Genomic DNA, 11,366 nt, shown 5'->3' with positions numbered 1-11,366 from the left:
GTAGTGCAGATCGTTATGGAGTATAGATCAACGAATATATTTACACTCGAGGTGGTTGAGTTTGACATATGAGCGAGTTCAGGGATTAAAGGAGGTGAGATGAAATTCGAGTTGAGCCCTGGAACCGACCGCATTGAAGGAAAGGTCAGACTTGCGTGTTGGAATCGTATTTTCCTGTTCTCTTTTCTTATGTTCTTTTCTTTTAGTATTGGAAATTAACTGGTTAGTTACCCGAGGATCATGTTGTGAAAGGTTGCGTTGAAGGAGAGTAGAGGTTTTGTTTGAAGCATGGGTATGCGGGCTCAAAGGACAGTGAATGTCGGTCTGCCACATGACCGACATCTGGAGCAAAAGCAGCTAAGACGGGAAGCTTGGAAAGAACGATGTGGGCCACGGGGTGTGCGTATGGGAACGGGCGGGGTGAGGTGCGAGTCTCTTCTGGACCTCGCTGGATTTTCCAAAAATATTTTTCAAAGTACACCGAATCATCAAAGTTGCCTCTATCTGCTCCTGTGTTGTAGATTCGAAACGTTGAGTGGAACATTTGGTCATAGCACTGAGGAGCACGACTGGTTCACTTGCCCCTTTGACACCAAACGACAAGTGCGTAAGATCATGGTTCATCTTTTTATGGCCACAGCTACACTTTACTATGAATACACAATTTTCTATCATTCCTTTGTCTATCGAATTTCGAATGAATTCAGCCTCGATAAAGGTCACACCAACCCCTGGGCAAGGGATTTCCCACTTGAATAAATTACATCGGGTTGAATTTCTTATCATCCCTATTCTAAACGAGATTTAAGTGTCGCTGTTTCATTTCCTCTTCACCCTCCACTTCGTTTCACAGCAGATTATAAATGAAACCAGCTTGGTGATATGACCAATGACAAAGCTCTCAGACTGTATCGGATTCAGTGACAGAAACAATTCTTTTAGCCAGCCACAAATAACGAGCAGAGATTTGTCGAGTAGCGTGGTGGCATAGTGCTCAGCATTGCTATTTCACGGCAACAAGGAGCCAGTCTCAATTCCAATCTCAGGCGACCATGATTGTGGAGTTTGCATAATCTCCCCGTGCTTGTTTGAGTTTGCTCCCTGAGCTTCAATTTCCTCTCATTGTCCACAATATGCACTTTAGGGTGTATTGGCAACGTTAAATTGCCCATAGTGTATATGTGCATTAGTAATGGGAAATGCAGAGACATGAGAGTGCGAGAGGTGTGGGTGGAATTGTTTTTGAAGGGTCGTTGAGGACACGATCGCCCGAATCGCCTGCTTCCACACTGTAGAAGTTCAATGTCTAGTTTTGACGAAAGAAGCATCCATTGGGTATTGAACTGACCAACCTCTCCTCAAGACCTTCGGTGTTTTATTAAGATCACCTCTCATTCCAAACGTAACCTGTTAAACCTTCACAACATAAGTCTTTAATCTGAGGAATAATTGAATTGAAACCTCTTTGGACTATTTCACGTTTAATTATAACCTTGGATAATCTCAGCCGGTCTGGCAGCATCTATAAGGAGAGAAAAGAGCTGACGTTTCGAGTCTAACTGACCCTTTGTCAAAGCTTTGAGAAAGGGTCAGTTAGGATCGAAATGCCAGCTCTTTTCTCTCTTTACAGATACTGGGTTACCTGCTGAGATTGTCCTGCATTTTCTCCTTTGGTTTCAGATTCCAGCATCCGCAGAAATTTTCTTTTATCGTCTTTTATTAATTATAAGCTTTGTCATTTAAAAATACAAAAGAAGTATGTTCACACATAGCTGAGGAGGTTTATTTCCTTTTCTCAGAGTGTTGTGAGACTTTAGAACGCTCTTCCCCAGAGACCATTGGAGGCAGAGATATTTAATAGTTTTGAGGCACAGACAGATAGAATCAGGAATAATAATGGAGTCTGGAATTATCAGGTAGTACACATGAATGCGCAATACGGGTGAAATGCTTGCAGTGGTACAAAATTACACTGTGGATGAAGAGAACATGCAGGAATACAAAGAAAAATGAAATGATAATGTTGAGAAAGTTTAGCAGTGCGAACTGAGATACATTAGAGACCCAAAGGGCCTGGTATCTCATTAAAGAGAAACCACTCGTTGTTGTTTAACTTGAGAGTCACCAAACCTCACGTGGTAGGTGAGGTTGAGCTAGCATACTCTTCCTCGTAACCGCTATCACTGGAGGAAAATTGAATCTGCGCTTTTGGCCACCCTGTGCATCATAAATCTGCTGTTCAGCATGGGAGGCCATGAAGCTGCTCTGGACAGAAATAGTCAATGACAGAGCAAAATAGAAAATTTGAAAACAGAGTAGTAGATCCAATTTAAATAACGTTCAAGATAATGGCTGAGGACAAAATTAATGTTCTCTGCTTGAAATTGTATTCCATAATAAGACAAGTGTTTAGATGTTGTCTTTGGATGAATACAATAGGTTTAGGCAAGCGAAATAATCAGAAGTACGAATTGTGATTTTATACTCATGACCACAAAATAATATGGAAGACAGGACATCATCAGACTTGTCCTTATCTTGTTGGATGACGGCATCTTTGACGGGCTGACGAGCCTCATGATGGATGAACATCATTTGCTATTTGAAAAAAAAGATCGACTCTGTTCCTTCCCCTTGATTTTCATGCCGGGAACTGACATTTTACAGAAACTGTGAATTGATTAGAACACTATCTGCGACATTGCATAATCAAACACATGCACAAAACTTTAGAAGTGGCATGATTCTGAAAATTCCAAAAGCAACATTCTCTGAAACCGTCTGTACTCACGTGGGAGTATGGTGAAGGTGTGTGTGTGTGTGTAAGAGAGAGAGAGTGAGAGATAGTTGGAGGGGTAAGGAAAGTGCTGCATGCAGTGGTGTGATAGGTTGAGCATGAACCTTGTTCAGAGGTAGGTGTTCCAACTGATGTACTGTAAATGTGAGGGAGCAGAGAAAACACAATAGCACGTATCCTGCCAGAGCGGGGAAAGTTACTGATGCTGCTCTTCTACGATTGGACATGTCTTCAGACCGCAGAAATTGCACTGAATTTGGTGGTGAGATCGGTACGTCTGGTGATGCAGCCTTCTCTGGGAACAGAATGTCCTCCTCTGCACTAGCCCATCCAGCAGAACCTTCGTGCCACTGTCGACAAAACGTCGTACTATTTCAACTAGCCTGCCATGTTCAGGGTAAACTTTGCAGGGCAGATCCGAACTGAGAAATCTCAAGCGTGTCCCTATTGGCTTATTAACAATGGCAGCAGTACCAGTGATCAAGAAATATCCAGGGGCATCCGGACAATGGTGCGTACCTCCAGTCATGATGGGTGGAGAATCGGCCTGGCATTAAATGGAGGAACACCATGGAGCCGGGTGTTTAGTAAATGACGTGGGATCCATAAGCTAATACCACGAAACTACCTCCGCCTCGTGCAGACGATTCCTCACCCATACTGAATTAATATGACACTGAGATAAATTATTATTCGATTCATATCAGTGCTTTTGACGTCACTCTAACTTTCAATGCTGCAGAACAAATCCTCACCGAAAAATCTCCATCATTTAAACTCCCACCAATATCGCATTCGCACATAATTCATGGAACACTGGTCCATATTACAAGATGTATTCCATTTGATCATTCTGAAACATCTGATATCAAGCCTCCTTGACGCTGTCTATCAATCTCCATTTCGCTTTGAATACCCTAAAACCCGCCCACCTTTTGTACTTAATTGATTCTTTCAACATCTCTCTCTGCAAGTATTTTCAAACCTACAGCACCCCTTGTCATAGCACAATGGAGACATGGAGCTGTAACTTGATGGAAGCTGTGTATTCTGTTACTTTTAACACTGGCTGCAAATTTGCTAACTCCGGGCATCTTCCAAACACATTGTTATCGAGCAAAGCATTAGACTGGTCTGCACAGCTCTGCATCCTGAGATAAAAATCGCCCAGCTTGACAGATCACTTCATTGGTGTTCACTGCACAGCTTTCTGTGCTGGACAGATCACTAGCCCGGGTTGATAGATCAATGCACTGCTTGGCCATGCCTCTGCCAGTCATAGACAGATATGTAGTTCATATAACAATTCACTGGTCAGCACAATGTTACAATCTGGAAAGATTTCCAGGTTGTATTGAACCTGGCCTGGCCTGTACAATGTGCAATGCGGAATAGACATCTCATCTGATGTAACTAAAAATTTCAGTTGGTCTGGCAATGTTTTCATTTTAGATACTTATTTTTGCGATTGAGCCCTCTCAAGTCTGATGCCTGGAGCAAGTTGTATCCCTCTATCTAAAAACATAATTCTGAAACTTGTTATCTATTCGGCAATTGTCCAGTAACTAACGGAAACAAGTGCCGTGTACCCTTCCCCGAAGTTTCGCATTTGTTATTGCGCCGGTTTTCATCATTAAGCTGCTCAGAAATTATTTTGAAAGGGACAGCTCGCTTCCCAGTGTCCTGCGGGTGCACGTTGTGCAAGGGGAATTCAGCAGCTTTGAGACACGTTTATGAAGCATGTTCTGTGCCATTCCGTTCAACGCCTGTGGTCGTCACTGTCTGCTGATGGAGAGAGTGAGGACTACAGACGCTGGAGTTATCAGAGCTGAAAATGTGTTGCTGGAAAAGCACAGCAAGTCAGGCAGCATCCAAGGAGCAGGAGAACCGATGTTTCGGGCATGAGCACTTCTTCAGAAATGAGGAGAGTGTGCCAAGCAGGCTAAGATAAAAGGGAGGGAGGAGGGACTTGGGGGAGGGGCATAGGAAATGCAACAGGTGGAAGGAGGGTGATAAGATGAGAGTGATCGGCCGGAATGGGGGTGGGGGCGGAGAGTTCAGGAAGAAGATTGCAAGTTAGGAAGGTGGTGCTGAGTTCGAGGGTTGGGGCTAGGATAAGGTGGGAGGAAGGGAAATGAGGAAGCTCGATAAATCTGAGTTCATCCCTTGTGCTTGGAGGGTTCCTCGGCGGAAGATGACGTGCTCTTCCTCCAGCCGTCATGTTGCTATGTTCTGGCGATGGAGGAGTCCAAGGACCTGCATGTCCTTGGTGGAATGTGAGGGGGAGGTGAAGTGTTGAGCTACGGGATGGTTGGGTTTGTTGGTCCGGGTGTCCGAGAGGTGTTCTCTGAAATATTCCGCAAGTAGGCGGCCTGTCTCCCCAGTATAGAGGCGGCCACATCGGGTGCAGCGGATGCAGTAAAGGATGTATGTGGAGGTGCAGGTGAACTTGTGGCGGATATGGAAGGATCCCTTGGGGCCTTGGAGAGATGTAAGTGGGGAGGTGCGTGGGCGCATGTTTTGCATTTCTTGCGGTTGCAGGGGAAGGTACCGGGAGTGGAGGTTGTGTTGGTGGGGGTTGTGGACCTGACGAGGGAGTCACAGAAGCAGTGGTCTTTTCCGAACGCTGATAGGGGAGGGGGGGAAATATATCCTTGGTGGTGGGGTCTGTTTGGAGGTGGCGGAAATGACGACGGATGACACGGTGTATATGGAGGTTGGTGGGGTGGTAAGTGAGGACCAGTGGGGTTCTGTCCTGGTGGCGATTGGAGTGGCGGGGCTCAAGGGTGGAGTAGCGGGAAGTGGAGGAGATGCTGTGGAGAGCATCGTCGACCACGTTTGGGGGGAAATTCCGTTCTTTGAACGAGGCCATCTGGTTTGTTGGGTATTGAAACTGGTCCTGCTGGGAGCAGATACGGCGGAGACGAAGGAATTTGGGAATATGGGATGGCGTTTTTGCAGGGGGCAGGGTGGCAGGAGATATAGTCTAGGTAGCTATGGGAGTTGGTCGGTTTATAGTAAATGTCCGTGTTGATTCGGCCACCCGAGATAGAAATGGAGAGGTCTAGGAAGGGAAGGGAGGAGTCTGAGATGGTCCAGGTAAATTTGAGGTCGGGATAGAAGGTGTTGGTAAAGTGGATGAACTGTTCAACCTCCTCGTGGGAGCACGAGGCAGCGCCGATACAGTCATCAATGCAGCTGAGGAAAGGTTGGGGTTGGTGCCAGTGTAGCTGCGGAAGATGGACTGTTCCACATATCCTACAAAGAGGCAGGCATAGTTGGGACCCATGCGGGTGCTCATTGCTACTCCTTTGGTTTTGAGGAAGTCGGAGGATTGGAAAGAGAAGTTGTTCAGAGTGGGGACCAGTTCAGTCAGTCGAAGGAGGGCGTTCCGAAAAGAACACTCCCTCCGTGACTCCCTCGTCAGGTCCACACCCCCCACCAAACCAACCTCCACACCCGGTGTCTTCCCCTGCAACCGTAAGAAATGCAAAACTTGCGACCACACCTCCCCCCTTACTTCTCTCCAAGGCCCCAAGGGATCCTTCCATATCCGCCACAAATTCACCTACACCTCCACACACATCCGCTGCATCCGCTGCACCGAATGTGGCCTCTCTCTTGGGGAGACAGGCCGCCGACTTGCGGAACATTTCAGAGAACACCTCTCGGACACTCGTATATCTCTCGTATCAATTTTAAATTTGAAGCGTTACAAAACTTGCTATAGCTCAAACTGTTGCTTTGGTTTATATTGCTTTTAAATTCTCAAATGCCTCTTGTCATAGTTCTGTTCTTTATGTTTTTGTGTTTTTCTTTAATGAATCTGTCAGCGGTTACAACGTGCTGTGGAAGTTTCGAATGAACACCTGGTAGAGTCTGTCTAATAATAAAACAAAATCAAAATATCTCTTTTTTCGAGGTTTCATCGTGGACATTCCTTAAAGGCAGTTTTTGTCGTGTTTCGTCGTGTTCAACATTCCATGATTGAATGCATTTCCCGCGAACATCACTTCTGCCTTCACAAATCTGTTTTCTCTCATTTGGTTTATTTATTCGTAAACGTTCAAAGAGTGCTGCCAATTGTAACATGTGATCATGACATGCCTCGCTAAAGATCAATGAATCAAACAGATGAAGTGGACAATTTGTTACTCATGTCACAACTCCGTTCATGAGTCTTTTGAATGTAGCTTCTGTGTTTTTCTTTCCAAAAGGCATCACTTTGAATTGACAAAATTCATTTGGGGTTACAAACGCAGAAACATCTTTCACTTTCTTCTGATAAATTTCCCTGCCAATAACTACACAGTATGTCCAACTTTGTGATGTAACTGGATTGTCCAACTTTCTCTCTGCTGTCCTCCAGTCTTGGTGTTAGATCTGACTCAAAATTTGTTATGGCGTTGACCTTCCGGTAGTCCCCATAATATCGTTGAGTCCCGTCGGATTTGGGAACCAACACGATCGGCGTACTCCACTCATTCTGACTCGCTTCGAAGAATTCTTTGTTGAGTAAGGTACCCACTCCTTCTGGATCTGTGTGATATTGAATGGTTTAAGTCTATCGGGGTGTGATTTTCTCTACTTCCATCTCATGCACAACACTCGTGGATCTCTTATCTTATTCCTGCATATATCCTCATTCTGCTTTTAAATACCTTTCAACTGTGGTCTTTGGTCAGGAAACAGACAGTTCGCTAACCGAACCCAGTACCCAAGAACATACCCATTATTTGACATATTTTGAGATACATCAAACTCCACGACCTCTGGATCTGATTCCACACTCTGCAGGTCAATAATAAATATCTGTTCCTACAGTTCCCTGTCTCTATTATAGTAAGGTTTCAACATATTTATATGACATAACTGATAGAGTTTTCATTTTCTATTCTTCAACTTAACAGACAGTTTACCTGAAATAACTTTTTTCTCAAATTGATAGGGACCACTAACCTTGGCTTCGTAGGGATTTACTAACAGTGGTAACAATAATAAGACGTCTTCCCCACTGGAATACATCCAAGTTTTTGAATTTTTACCTGCAAACTGTTTCAATTTATGTTCTGTTCTCTTCAGATGCTATTTAGCTGACTCACCGACCCGATTTAATCTCTCCAACATTTCAGATACATTATCTGAATGTGAGATTTCTGACTTGATTTCAAAAAGTCTCTCAGGTTCTGTTCGAATATTAACTAAAATTGAATAAACTGAGTAAATTCGTTAGAACATGTCTCATGTCAACCAATACAAATAAGACACCTTTATCCCAATATTTCGGGGTAATCCTGAAGTGCGCTCTTAAAATGACCTTCAGAGTCTGATGCCACTTTTCCAAAGCTCCCTGAATTTCAGGATCGTACGCATTTCCTTTAAAGTGCTGTATTCCAGAGCTGTCCATGCCTTCCTCAAAAACTCTCACAGGAAATTTAAACCGTTGGTCTGACTGAGTCTCTCTGGGTAGGTCATATCACGTAAAGAAAGCAACTAACTCCTCCACCACATTTTTTACCATTATATTCCATCATGGAATTCCCTCCAGAAATCTGCTGGACACATCCATTACGGTTAGCAAGTATTGGTTCCGACTTTTAGTTTCCGGAAGGGGGAATACACAATCAACCATAATCCACGTGTACGTTTGTTCGAATGTGGGAGTTGGCAACAAAAGAGCTGGATTTACAAGTGCCAGTGACTTATCTACCATTTGGCAATTACTACATGAAAGGAAAAATGTAAAAAACATTCTCATCAGGCCAAGAAACGATCTTTTTATCTTAGCCTGAGTCTTCCGCACACCCAGGTGACCTTCCACCGGTATTTTACGTTCAAATCAGAAGAATCCCTGTCTGCATGCTGCGGGCAGTACAAACTGGTGCATTTCTGCCCATTTCTGCTGTACACAAACCTGCCATGGTCTCCATATTCACCTTTGGATTTTATCTTTTTGATAATAACCCTCAGGAATGCATTCGTATGCCTTTTCTGAGTGTTTATCAATATATATTTTATTGTCTCTTATTTTTGTTGTAAGTCCACTAGACTTTCACGACGAAACACTTCTGCCTCACTCTCCACTGATTCAGGATTCATTTTTTTCCCTGTACCATTATGTTACGCAGGATGTCAAAGAACTGAAACTCGATTCCTTCATATCTCTTTCTTTACACTTTGCTTCTGGCTGTGACTAGTGACGATGGGATCTTGTTACAGCTCAATCTGGAAAAAAATCAAATTTTAACAACTCAATTTCCTGTTCTTTCTTTGGCTTCTCCATAACAAGGGGTGTCACTCCCACTTTGGATGCTACTAAATTGCTCGCAAGGACAAACTGTATTCCTGGAAGTGAGACTCTGTAAATAACTCACACTATTACTTCCGTAGTCTTGAGTTGGCACTTCAATTTGAAATTTCCAGTGGAAAGCCAAATGTCTGTCCATCTCGTCTACAAATTACCACTCGGCCTGGTAACATGTCAGGACGAATGCAAAACGGTTCATCTCATACTTCTGGACACCGTCTAGATCACGCATTTGTCAAAATTGTAACTTATTTCCCGCTACCCCGTTCTTCCTGCTAACTTTTACCTACAGAGCGAAAGTCTTTCTGGACATCATGCATTAACTCAGTACCTAGCTCCTACCTGGACTGTGCACTCTCCTTCAGTTCTTCCATTTGTCTTCGGTCTCCTTTACAACTTTCACAAGCCCATTGGCTGAGCTTCTTTTACCACATATTTTCCCACTGTGCCTTACCTCAGCTACCAGCACTGTGACCTAATGTGTCACAACTTCTCATAGTGAAAACAACTTTTCCCTGTATCTTTATTGCATTTCCGGCACTGTACTATTCTGTGCTTCACTCCATTACAATGAAAACTGTGTTCTCGTTCACCTTCTTTCTACACTTTCGGGCTTCTTTTTCCACCTGTGGGAAACTGTTACCTGTGTGATTCGCAATTTGATTTGTACTGTAGGACCTCCCTTTTCCCAATGTCAGTTGAGATGAAATTATTTTCGGAAGATAAGTTTTTCCATTTTCATCAATGCATATTCTGCCAGCTCTGCCGCTCATCTCACTTCTTGAGGTTTCTGTTCATCCAAATGACTTCGCATCATCTTTGGGAATGAGTCTCCAGCCAAATGATCTCTCTTAGAACCTCGTAGGTCTCATCTATTTTTATGTTCCGCTCTCTTCTGTCAAAGATACTGTGGTTCATTCTTTCAAACACAACATAATTTAGACTTGGTAAATTCTTTCTGTGTTTGAACTGCTGTCTATACGTTTCTGGTACAAATTCACAAGCAGACAAAATAGCCTGTTTGACAAATGCATAATCTCTTGACTGTGCACCTGTCAGCGGTGCGTATATCCCAGTTTCTCTGTCTACCAGATTAGTCTTAATAAGGATTATGCACAATTTTTTGTGACCACTCCATCTGCCCTGCTCCTTGTCAAATTAAATAAAACACGATTTGGCATCTATTCATCAGCATTTGTCAACGTTTTGACATATTTGGATGTATCACTCTATCCTGTCTTCATCTCCACCTTGTACCCTTTACTTTACTGACTAACTTGAAATTCAAGTGATTTCTCTCTTTCTCCCTGCCTTCTTTCTCTCTCTGTTTGTTAAGGTAAGAACCTTCCTCCCTTCATTTTGCCTTGCTCTCTCTTTCTCCCCTCTTATTTTCTCTATCTTGCTTCGCTGTTTCTCTCTTTTTCTGTATCTTCTCTCTCTCTGTCTTTATCTTAACCTTCTAACTCCCTATGCATCAACTAATATTGAAGGGTTTCATTCTAATTCCACTGTATGTGTCTCTTCCTTTGATATATCTATGTGCTTGATCAAAAATGTTACAATTTCAGCTTTTCTTTCGTCCTTGATTAAAACCAATTCCAACCGATTTGCTTATTCGAAATATTTGCCCTTCCTCCTATTTTCTAAATTTTCTTGGAAGATTTTGGCAGCATCTTCAAACCACAGACCTTCCTTCACAATCTTAAGAGCCATTTCCCTCAATTTTAATTTATAACCACAGGATACCGAAATTAAACCAAATGTCTCACCTACGTCTTATTTAAACAAGTAGAGCACTAACAGGCAATTGGCTAAATATGCTGGGGAGTGCCGTACCACACATCTACTCAAATCTGTCCACATTTTAAACTGGATCTGTCGAAAGCCGTTCAAATTTCGGACTTGAGCCGCCAGTTTTACTGCATGGCGGGGAAACGTTCTGCGAGTTAATCCAAACGCCCAAGAAAGCTCACCTCGCCTCGTAATCTGTTAAAATATGAGTGACGGAGAACTCTCAATTTACACTGTTTAAAAAAAATGTATGCTTTATCTCAAAAATTGAACATTAAACAGCAACTGTGTAGAACTCTCAATCCCTTTCTCTTAACAGTTTATTGCCTGCCCTCAACTTGATAACAATATGCTATTCCAATAAGACATTTATTGAAATTATGCAAACTTACGGTAGTCAAGACAGCGGCAAACTCAGGTATCTATTTCCTAGTGAAGTGTTACGAACTTCCAATTTTCCAGTACACTCTT

Source organism: Chiloscyllium plagiosum, unplaced genomic scaffold (genome assembly GCF_037043375.1).
Source record: "Chiloscyllium plagiosum isolate Xiang-an unplaced genomic scaffold, Cpla_swu_hap1 HiC_scaffold_40, whole genome shotgun sequence".
NCBI lineage: Eukaryota > Metazoa > Chordata > Chondrichthyes > Orectolobiformes > Hemiscylliidae > Chiloscyllium > Chiloscyllium plagiosum.
The sequence above is the reverse complement of the archived record's forward strand: the minus strand, read 5'-3'. Positions refer to the sequence as shown.